A 12213-nucleotide genomic window follows, 5' to 3' on the forward strand; every position below is an offset into this window, starting at 1 on the left:
GCCACCTAGTGGTTATAAAATAGTGTAGCCTACACTTTCATTCCAATATGACAGGGGTACGTATGACTGCATATATGTACAGTTGTGCTCATAAGTTTACATACCCCGGCAGAATTTGTGAAATATTGTTTTATTTTTAAATATGACTGATGACTGAACAACAACCATCATTTCTTTATGGTTATGTTTTGTTTAACGATAATGCTTTTCTGAAATGCTTGACCGTTTAATTTGAATCCCATTAAAATAAAATGTGTTTCATGTTTTCTTTAAAGAATTGTACCCATCTTACAAATTCTGCCCTGTAATCAAACATATGAGCACAACTGTCTGTTTTCTAATTTACTAAATAAAAGTAGGGCTGTGAATTTCAAAATAAGAGCAATTAAATAAAAAAAAAAGGATCACGTGTTCAAATAAAGTGCTTAACTTCAGAATAACACTTTGAAAAAAATAAAAATAAATACAAATGATAATGTTTTCATCAGCGGCACGGTGGACGACTGGTTAGAGCGTCAGCCTCACAGTTCTGAGGACCCGGGTTCAATCCCTGGTCCCGCCTGTGTGGAGTTTGCATGTTCTCCCCGTGCCTGCGTGGGTTTTCTCCGGGCACTCCGGTTTCCTCCCACATCCCAAAAACATGCATTAATTGGAGGCTCTAAATTGCCCGTAGGTGTGAATGTGTGTGTGAATGGTTGTTTGTTTGTATGTGCCCTGCAATTGGCTGGCAACCAGTTCAGGGTGTACCTCGCCTCCTGCCCGATGACAGCTGGGATAGTCTCCAGCACGCCCGCGACCCTAGTGAGGAGAAGCGGCTCAGAAAATGGATGGATGTTTTCATCATATGGGTAAAAGCAAAATCATGCATTGTAAAAATGCATTATACATAGGAAGAAGGGTTTTCCATAATTTTGAACTCAACTTTGGGGGTGCGTATTATACATGGGTGCCCATTATACACGAGAAATTACAATACATCAGACCAGATCTCGGTCAAAAGCACCACAAAATACAATGTGACCTGAAGGAATTTTAGAGTTTGGCGATCTGGTTTGACATTTTTGATGCTGCATAAACAAGGAAAATTTCAAAACCAGTGTTTGAAGATTATAACAAAATTAACATACTCTATATCTTTTTTCGATGAGGTAATCAATGTGTGCTTTTCCCCTGCCTTGGTTTGGGTTTTGTGCTTCAAAATATTACCGTGGGGAACCATACCAAATTAAATGCATCAGTTGTACTGAGACACACGGACAAAGAAAAACAACAGAACAAGAGTCTCTCGTAATTACTTGAGATTTATTCGACGGGAGACTGAGGGCATCAGAAAAACAGACCGCCGCAGCAAAGCAGAGACAGAGGTAATGGAAAATTTACTTAAAATACAGTCAAAGTACTCAAAAGCATTTACGCAGTCTCCTCATTCACGTACTGATGACGCAGCATCAGGAGCAAAGGTGGGTCGTAACGAGCTACATTTATTCCGTTGTACCTTTCGGAATTGTTTTGTGACGATTTTTTTGTTGTTTTTTTTTTACTTTTAGTCGAGTATTTGTGTTAAGAAGCACCGCAACAATCACTCGGTTACACTGAGTTACATTCTGCTTGTTACATTTATTTTTACCTATGATTGCTTGCACGATCTATTTATTTTAGTTTGGCAGAGAGACTTCTGTCACATTACTCTGTTTCACCAATCCAATGTCACCAGTGGTAATGTTTGACTCCTTTTTAACCAGTCAAACGAAGCACAGTCACACGATGGCACACAATGTCCATGCAGAAGCAAAGTTTTTAAAGTGACTCGTTTACGTTATGTATAGAATGGCCAGCGCTGAAGGAGTATGAAACGGTCGATGACGATAGTGATGGCTGGTGTCTTCAGACGAATGTTAAATACATGTAAATCACTTATTTATACAAATATACAGTATGGAAACACAAACAAAGCCTACAGGTTGGATATTGTCATCTTTGGTGGCTCTGTGGTGACATCTTGTGTTTAAAGAAAGACATTGTAGATGTTTAAACTTCATACGGGTGTGCCTTGTCACGGTCCCCTTCGCCATTCACCCGAGCCGGTGGGAGGTGTTTAGACCTGTTTTGCCGAATGTAGAAGTTAGTTAGCATATACAGGATTTAAGAGCATTTCTTGAGGCTGAAATTGCCTTAATTTATGGTATTTTAAAATGATTAAATTTATTATTGATTTAATGAAAGTGGTATTGGGTAAAATTTGTCTTTGCACATTCCTATTTTAGATTTTTGTCTGTTTGACATGCATGCTCTGATTAAAAACAAAAAATTTTAAAAATCTGAAATTACTCTCCTGGTATTCCGTTACTTACGGAAGTAATTATTTGAAGGACTACTTTTAACTGTTACTTGAGTCATATTATTCTGATGTAGGGCTGCAACACTATTTGTATTTGACCTGAACTGTTACGGTACGGGCATCATGGTTTGGTGCATGCAGTCATACAATGAATATGCCGGAGTTCATTGCAGTATCTACACTCCAAACCAGGTGGCAGTCATGCACCCATAACTGTTTGCCAACCGCCATTAAAAACAGAAACAAGAAGAAGAAAGGTTGGGATCACGGCAAGTTCAGATGACAGACAGCAGCTAGAAGACCTACAGGCTTCATTCAAATCATCGGTGTAGAAAAGTTACTGGTGTTTTGTGGAGTACAACAGCGATGGTGTGTGGTAGATAGGACGAGGACATTGTGTTGCCATGGTTTGATAGATGTCCATGTCCATGTAAACACGTTGATCTGCAAATCCACAATCCACAATCTGCAAAAAGCAGAGATGCAATACTGAGGCCACCAAACCACACCCCCTCTACCCCTCGGCTGCGCCTTGAAATTCTGTCCATAAAAGTTATGAACAGAATCGGTGACAAAGGGCAGCCTTGGCGGAGTCCAATCCTCACCGGAAACGAGTCCGACTTACTGCCGGAAATGCGGACCAAACTCTGACTCCGGTTGTGCAGCAGGGACCGAACAGCCCGTATCAGGGGGTTCGGTACCCCATACTACCGAAGCAGTACTCCCCGAGGGACACGGTCGAACGCCTTCTCCAAGTCCACAAAACATGTAGACAAGTTGGGCGAACTCCCATGCACCCTCAAGGACCCTGCCAAGGGTGTAGAGCTGGTCCACTGTTCCACGGCCAGGACGAAAACCACACTGCTCCTCCTGGATCTGATATTCGACTTCCCGACGGACCCTCCTCTCCAGCACCCCTGAATAGACCTTACCAGGGAGGCTGAGGAGAGTGATCCCCCTGTAGTTGGAACACATCTTCTTAAAAAGGGAGACCACCACCCCAGTCTGCCAATCCAGAGGCACCGTCCCCGATGTCCATGTGATGTTGCAGAGGCGTGTCAACCAGGACAGCCCCACAACATCCAGAGCCTCTAGGAACACCGAGCGAATCTCATCCACCCCCGGGGCCTTGCCACCGAGGAGATGCACTTCCCCCGAAATGTGGACTACCATCGGACATTCGGACTCAGATTACAATGAGCCTGATCCGGATGCATCCTTATCTGAGAGCAGCAGGGCATCCTCTCCTGAGACCCATAAAGTCGCGGGAGAGGTAAGTACTTGCTCACTTCAAAGCTAACATCCATAGCCCGAGTGACTTTTCCGTTTTACCATTTTTATCATGCAACATGCACAAAAAAGCACGACAGTTTGTCCTACGATACGACACGTTTATAAAACCATGCGTCCTGTAGACAAAAACGTGGATCATCGATAGCTTGATGAATTGGATAGAATTTTTTTATTGTCGTTCTTTTATTTATAGACAGTAGTGCACAAAAATATAATTTTCAGACAATGTGATGTGTGGAATGTGTTTTTTTAACCTTTCCTCATCACACTGTAGCAACAACAAATATTTTGTGGTAAATGTACGTATTTCTATAAATTGCAGTTGGTGCAAACAGCAGTAGATGCACTCCCACACCTGTTGGCAAGAAAGGTGAACACAGTATTTGTTTCAGTTTTATGCTAATTGTTTTTTATCATTTACAGAAGGTGCATGCAGTGGTGGGGCTGTTCATGGCTGGTCGTCTGCTGATTGGGAACCCACAAAAGTCCCATACGCACAGATGGGGCACGCACACACACACAATTGTGCATATTTCAAAGTTCAAGTATCATCAATTTGAAAATCAAAATATCCTTTTTTGTGTTGTTTATGTTTTTTATATTTATTTGATCTATCATAAAAGCAAAAAAAACAAAAACATTTGCATCAAAGTGAAAGTTTTGCTTGAAATGCATATTTTCACAAAAACCTCTCTCCCCCGTTTCTTTCTTGGAAACACGTATTTTCAAGAAACTTACCTGTTTAACTGCTGTTTTCTAAAGAACAGCAAATGGTAGAAATGTATTTATTTTTTGTGATCAAAGAAGAGGGTTAAATCTTTCTTTAGGTTGGTTCCATGTTTCTATAGCTATCACAATTTTCTGTGGGTCTTAAAAAAATCTGTCAAAATTGTTAAAAAAAAATGCCTAGCATTTTTTAACCAATTTCTGCGCTTCGGTGAAAAAAATAAAAGCCTAAAATGGCATTGATGTCCTATTTAGTACTACTGTATATAAAGCCAACCAGTTCAGGGTGTACCCCGCCTCCTGCCCGATGATAGCTAGGATAGGCTCCAGCACGCCCGCGACCCTAGTGAGGAGAAGCGGCTCAGAAAATGGATGGATGGCTGTATATAAAGATTTTATTTTGAAGTTGGCCCTCACAGCACGTTGACGGAGAGACAGCGTGTCACGGTAAGACACTCTTAATCTTTGTAGCGGCTGCCTTGACTTCAACTTTTCTGCTGGCCTGACCGCAATGAAAAAAAACCTGGAGTAAATAGAGAGGGAAATCACAACTGTTCTTTGCAGTTTGTGACTGTGTACGACTGACCAATGGTCAAGCAGAACAACAGAGATGTACAGTCCTTGACAATTCGCGATGTTGACGACAGGGATTTTCAAATGAAAAGTCGGTGCTTACGGCCTAATGTTACTGCCTTCTATGCTTAAACTGTATTCGCTTCCATTAAGTTGCAATTCGTGATTGCACATTTATACAGTTAGCCCTTGCTAAAGTCGATTTTTTTTGTGTACATTTATTTTTAAATTATTATGTCCATCCATCCATCCATCCATTTTCTGAGCCGCTTCTCCTCACTAGGGTCGCGGGCGTGCTGAAGCCTATCCCAGCTATCATTGGGCAGGAGGCGGGGTACACCCTGAACTGGTTGCCAGCCAATCGCAAGGCACGTAGAAACAAACAACCATTCGCACTCACATTCACACCTATGGGCAATTTAGGGTTTTCAATTAACGTGCATGTTTTTGGGATGTGGGAGGAAACCGGAGTGCCCGGAGAAAACCCACGCAGGCACAGGGAGAACATGTAAACTCCACACAGGCGGGGCCGGGGATTGAACCCGGGTCCTCAGAACTGTGAGGCTGACGCTATAACCAGTCGTCCACCGTGCCGCCAAATTACTATGTGATTTATTCTTATTCAAAGATTCATTTTGAACTGAAAACTTACATATAGTTTGTTAAAAAGTGCAAGATTTTTCCCTTATATGAGGAATACTGTAATTTCTCGTGTATAATGCACCCCCCCAAAAAAATTGGCAAAAGTCAATAGTGCGCATTATACATAGGTATAGGGGGAAGGGGGGGGCACTTTCACATTTGATAAATATATGCCGCCATCTAGTGGTTATGAAAAAGCTGTACACTTTCATTCCAATATGCCCCTGCCACCTAGTGGTTATAAAAAAGGTGTAGCCTACACTTTCATTGCAATATGACAGGGTATGACTGCATATATGTACAGTTGTGCTCAAAAGTTTACATACCCTGGCAGAATTTGTGAAATGTTTTTATTTATTTATTTAAATATGACTGAACAACAACCATCATTAATTTCCTTATGGTTATGTTTTGTTTTATGATAATGCTTCTCTGAAATGCTTGACTGTTTAATTTGAATCCAAATAAAATTAAATGCGTTTCCCCCGGTCGTTCATGTTTTCTTTAAATAATTGTACCCACCTTAAAAATTCTGCCTGGGTAATCAAACATATGAGGACAATTGTGTGTTTTCTCATTTATTAAATAAAAGTAGGGCTGTGAATTTCAAAATAAGAGCAAGTACATAAAAAAAAGGATTATGTGTTCAAATAAAGTGCTTAACTACAGAATAATTATTTGAAAAAAACTAACAAAATACAGATGCTACTTCATGTTTTGATCATATGGGTAGAAGTAAAATCATGCATTGTAAAAATGCATTATACATGGGTAGAAGGGTTTTCCAGAATTTTGGTCAACTTTAGGGGTGTGTATTATACATGGATGGGCATTATACACAAGAAATTATGGGAATCGTGATTACCAATCGTGATTACAATATTGATCAAAATAATTGATTATTTTGGGCATAATTGTGCAGCCCTACAAGAAAGTATATTGTAGTGCCGAGATTTTTCAGTCGAAAAAGCGAGCAGAGCAACGATGTGCCGTGTGAGTAGCATAATACCCACATAACAAAATAACCTAGGTAACACACTGAAGTAAAATGGGAACTAAAGTGCAGTCAGTCGGATTGTTCAGGGCGACCGGCCTCACTCATCCGTGAATACAGATCCGAGTGTATCGATCAAAGCCAGATGTAAAAGCTTCCACTGTGGTCAAAGGGTACCGCCAACTTTCTAACAGCTAGCATGTCGCCGTTTAGGGGGAGTATCCAGTTTCACATCCAGCCTCAGACCACAATTTTGTTCGACAGATTTATACAGAGGAAACACAAGCTGCTATCTGAGGCAGGAAATCGCTTGCTTGGTCATAACATTGACTTCACTACCCCCCGCGAGCATGTCTTAGGAAGGTGAGTAATTAGGACTTCTTTAGGGCCTTGAGAATTATTTTGAACAGGTTTTACATAAGGCAAATGATACTCAACACACTCTATGAGGGAGTCGTTTTCAGTTGTTTCAAGAGGGGCAATTTTCAAGTGATTTAATGTGTGATCCCGTGCTAAAACCTCAATTTATTAACTGTAAAACTGCACTGATCAATAATGCTAGGAATATACGGTACAATTTTGAGTGATGTTTTTAGAATGAAGTACACTATAAAGTACACTATCAGCAATGCATTTTAAACAGTTTTTGACTGTAAAAACTTCCTACAAAGAGCGTGTATTAACTCAACCGCAGTTGGAGGGGTGTCCTTTTGGTCTTGGCATTATTTGTATGCATTTTTGAGTAAGTGTAAACAATGCTATCGGTATATGGGAATTCATGCAAAGTCAAACTGGAGTTTAAAAGAAAATGAATATGTGGCTATTATAGATGAATGTATAAACCGAAGCAGACTCGGTGGGTGGAACTAATAAGCCATATAACAAACATGGGAGCACACATCATTATGGAGAAACCACGAGTGTTTACTGTTACGCTTACTGTCATTAATTCATTTACTGACAGCCGTTTTCAAAGCGGAGTACCCCATATGACAAGCCATTTCAGAGCACTTTGACAGATTTTTCAAAACCCACATGATGTTGTGTTCTGCGACAATATAAGCACTGAACCTACCAAAATAAAGAGTAGATTTTCTTGTTTTACCTGCCAAAAAGTTTGTCTCTCACTTTTCCCATTGTTTAGTAATCAGCAGTAGAATATTAGTTGGTTTCAACAAAAACACCAGTTTATGACCGAAAAGCGGAGAAAATAAACTTTTTTTGTGAAAAGAAACATGTCAAGCAGAACAGTGACTTTGACGCTAATATTTTTTTGCATTTGTTACACCTCAAACTATAAAACAACAAAAATAAGACTGAGAAAGCACTTTTGATGGCAAAACATACAGGGGTTGAAATAAGTATTTAACGTCACAATTTTTCTTACTAAATATAGTTCCAAAGGTGTTACTGACATGAAAATTTCACCGGATTTGGGAACAACCCAAGTAATCCATACATTCAAAGAAAGTAGAACAAATAAGATCAGAAATTAAGTTGTGTGTAACAATGTGAAATGACATAGGGAAAAAGTATTGAACGCATGAAGAAAAGGGAGGCGCAAAAAGGTATGGAAAGCCAAGACAACACCTAAAAGCTATCAATACCAAACAGCAATCCAGCCCATTGTCAGTGCAAATAAATATCGCTGGTTCAGTCCTAATTGATAGCCTACAAAAAGGTTTCATTGCCAAGGTGTGAGTCAAGACACATCCCAAGATGGGTAAGAGCAGCGATCTGTCTCAAGACCATTGCAAACTAATTGTTGCAAAAATAACGATGGCATTGGTTACAGGGGCATATCTAAGCTTCTGAACGTTCCAGTGAGAACGGTTGGGGGCATAATATGTAAGTGGAAGCCAATCATACCACAATAAATTTGCCTCGATCAGGTGCTATGACAGAGGAGTGCAAGTACTGTTGTCACGACGAAAACCGTGAGTAATGTACTCCGCCGCCATGGCCTGTACTCAAGCTCACCACGCAAGAACCCATTGCTGGGGGGAAAAAAAGCTTGTCAAAGCTTGTTTAAAGTTTGCTGCACAACATTTGGAGAAGCCAGTTGAATACTGGGAGAATATAGTCTGGTCAAATGAGAGCAAAATTTAACTGTTCGGATGCCTTGCACACCACGTTTCGAGGAGAAATGGCACTGCACATCAGCCTAAAAACACCATACCAACAGTGAAGTATGGAGGTGGGAACATGATGGTGTGGGGCTGCTTATCAGAAAATGGTACTGGTAAACTTCACATTACACTGGGGAACATAATCTTTGTTGAGTTAGGTCTGACAGCTATTTTAAAATATTTTTTTGGGTGCAGAATCCAAAACTGATCTCAGTTTTTCTCTATCACGTCAAGTTTTTTAACAAAGTGGAACAAAGGAAATATATACAGATGTAAGTAAAACACTAAGATGGTTAAAAGCTTTGAAAACCAAAAAAAAAACAGCATAAAACGAAATAGAACTTACAACGGTATGCCCATGGTTACAAGGTTAAGAGAAAAGCCACCACAAATCCTCGTAATTCCTACTATGCTAGCTTTCTGTTTGCAGATATTGATAGTACTGACCTATTGAGAGCTACACACACACACCTCTCAATTGTGACTGCACAAACAAGTTGCCACGTAGCTTTAGATGAGTCCAATCGTAATCAGCTGGCAAGTCTTACTTCAGCTAATCAGTGGAATTTTACTTATCTGGAGGGTAAGCTGTGGAGACAAAAACTTGACGTGCTAGAAAAAAACTGACTGAAATTTTGGAATCAGCATGCCAATTTTAGTTTTAATCAGCATAAAAATCGAACTCAACAGATTTTTATTTTTTTTCAAAATTGTTCCCCAGTGTTATTGAAGAAAGGATGACTGGGCAAATATACTGAAACATTCTTGACAAAAATCTGCTGCCATCTACGAGGATAATGAAAATGAAACGAGGGTGGACATTTCAGAAGGATAATGATCCAAAATATACGGCCAAGGAAACTCTCAATTGGTTTGAAAAAGGGGGGGGAAAAGGTGCTAGAATGGACCAAGCAACCACCTGACTTGAATCCATTCAAAAATCTATCGGAAGAACTGTAACTCAAGGTCCATAAAAGAAGCCCACGGAACCTTCAAGATTTGAAGACTACTTGTGTGGAGGAATGGGGCAAAATCACACCAGAGCAATGCATGTGACTAGTTTCTCCATACAGTGGTGTCTTGAAGCTCTCATTGCAAACAAAGGCTTTTGTACAAAGTATTAAATAAATGCAAGTTGGCATGTTCAATACTTTTTCCCTGTCTCATTTCACATTATTACACACAACTTCATTTCTGATCCTATTTGTTCTACTTTCTTTGTATGTATGGATTACTTGGGTTGTTCCCAACATCTGGTGAAATTTTCATGTCAATAGCACCTTTGGAAGTATATTTAGTGAGAAAAATTGTAACGTGTTAAATACTTATTTCAGCCGCTGTATACATTTCTTACAGATATATAACTAAGAAACATGCCATGATAGTGACTCAGTGCATGGCTCGAGTTGGACGTCAGTGGCTTTGCCGTTACTCACTTACTCCATGAAAGGATTTAATGTTGTTTGCACCCGCGGGCTCACACACACACACACACACACACACACACACACAAACACACACACACACACTCTCTTTCATTTATATGTTATATACACACACACACACACACACACGCGCACACACACACATTATTCGAGTGTGAGGTCACTGAACTTATCCACCTTTCAAAGTTTTGGCATTTTTCTTCTCCCCTTCATAATCGTTGATCCTTATGTTCGACTCAAAAGCTGTGCTGATCTCAAATCCAAAGCGATGCAATGCCGCCATCGACAGGGATCTGTTAGTTATTGTGGTTTACAAACCTGAATTTCACAGACAATCTAGCATAGGAAAACGGACTACCCCTCGTTGAGCCATCTCCTTATCGTGGTGGAGAAGTTTGTGTCCCAATGATCCTAGGAGCCAAATTGTCTGGGGCTTCACGCCCCTGGTAGGGTCACCCATGGAAAACAGGTCCGAGGTGAGGGACCAGACAAAGCACGGCTCCAGAAACCAGTTTTGGACTCTTTTTCACTCTGGAGTTGCCCATAGTGAGAGGTGCCGAGCACGTGTGGGTATACTTATTGCTCCGCAGCTTGGCGTCTGTACGTTGGGGTTCACCCCAGTGGACGAGAGGGTAGCCTCCCTTCGCCTTCGGGTGGGGGGGACGGGTCCTGACTGTTGTTTGTGCCTATGCACCAAACAGCAGTTCAGAGTACCCTCCCTTTTTGGAGTCCTTTGGGGGGTGCTGGAGAGCGCTCCCGCTAGGTACTCAATTGTTCTGCTGGGGGACTTCAATGCTCACTTGGGCAATGACCATGAGACCTGGAAGGGCGTGATTGGGAGGAACGCCCCCTCACTCCCCATCAGAACCCGAGTGGTGTTCTGTTATTGGACTTCTGTGCTCACCACGGATTGTCCATAACGAACACCATGTCCAAGCATAAGGGTGTTCACATGTGCACTTGGCACCAGGACACCCTCGTTCGATGATAGACTTTGTGGTCGTGTCATCGGACTTGCGGCCGCATTTCTTGGACACTCTGGTGAAGAGAAGGCCGGAGCTGTCAACTGATCACCACCTGGAGGTGAGTTGGTTCCGATGCCGGTCCGACCTGGCAGGCCCAAATGTATTGTGAGGGTCTGCTGGGAACGTCTGGCAGAATCCCCTGTCAGAACGAGTTTCTAATTCCACATGCGGCAGAACTTCATCCACGTCTTGGGGGATGCTGGGGACATTGAGTCCGAGTGGACCATGTTCCGCGCCTCTATGGCCGACCTGATCTGTGGCCGTAAGGTCGTCGGTGCCTGTCGTGGCAGCAATCCCCGAACCCGTTGGTGAACACCAGCGGTGAGGGATGCCGTCAAGCTGAAGGAGTCCTAGCGGGCTTTTTTGGCTTGTGGGACTCTTGAGGCAGCTGATGGGTACCAGCTGGCCAAGCGGAATGCAGCTTTGGTGGTCGCTGAGGCAAAAACTCAGGCGTGGGAGGAGTTTGTGAGGCCATGAAGAATGATTTCCGGACAGCTTCGAGGAAATTCTGGTCCACCATCCGGCGTATCAGGAGAGGGAAGCAGTGCACCATCAACGCTGTGTATAGTGGGGATGGGGCACTGCTGACCTCGAGTTGGGATGTTGTGAATCAGTGGGGAAAATACTTCGAAGACCTGCTCAATTCCACAGACATGCCTTCCCATGAGGAAGCAGTGTCTGGGGTCTCTGAGGCGGGCTATCTTATCTCTGGGTTTGAGATCACCAAGGTGGTTAAAAAGCTCCTCTGTGGCAAGGCCCTGGGAGTGGATGAGATTCGCCCGGAGTTCTTAAAGGCTCTAGATGTTGTAGGGCTGTCTTGGTTAACACGCCTCTGCAACATCGCGTGGACATCGGGGACAGTGCCTCTGGATTGGCAGATTGGGGTGGTGGTCCCCCTTTTTAAGAAGGGTGACCAGAGGATGTGTTCCAACTACAGGGGATCACACTCCTCAGCCTCCCTGGTAAGGTCAATTCAGGGGTGCAGGAGAGGAGGGTCCGTCGGGAAGTCGAATCTCAGATTCAGGAGGCGCAGTGTGGTTTTCGACCT

The 12213-nt window shown here is 42.3% G+C and overlaps 1 protein-coding gene across 3 annotated transcripts in view; it reads right to left on the reverse strand.

Annotated features, from left to right (window-relative positions):
- The window catches only part of aff4 (AF4/FMR2 family, member 4), a 64641-nt gene that overhangs the window by 20704 nt on the left and 31724 nt on the right, over nucleotides 1-12213 (reverse strand). The window lies entirely within an intron of this gene.

The sequence above is a fragment of the Phycodurus eques genome, chromosome 17 (assembly GCF_024500275.1).
Source record: "Phycodurus eques isolate BA_2022a chromosome 17, UOR_Pequ_1.1, whole genome shotgun sequence".
Taxonomy (NCBI): Eukaryota; Metazoa; Chordata; class Actinopteri; order Syngnathiformes; family Syngnathidae; genus Phycodurus; species Phycodurus eques.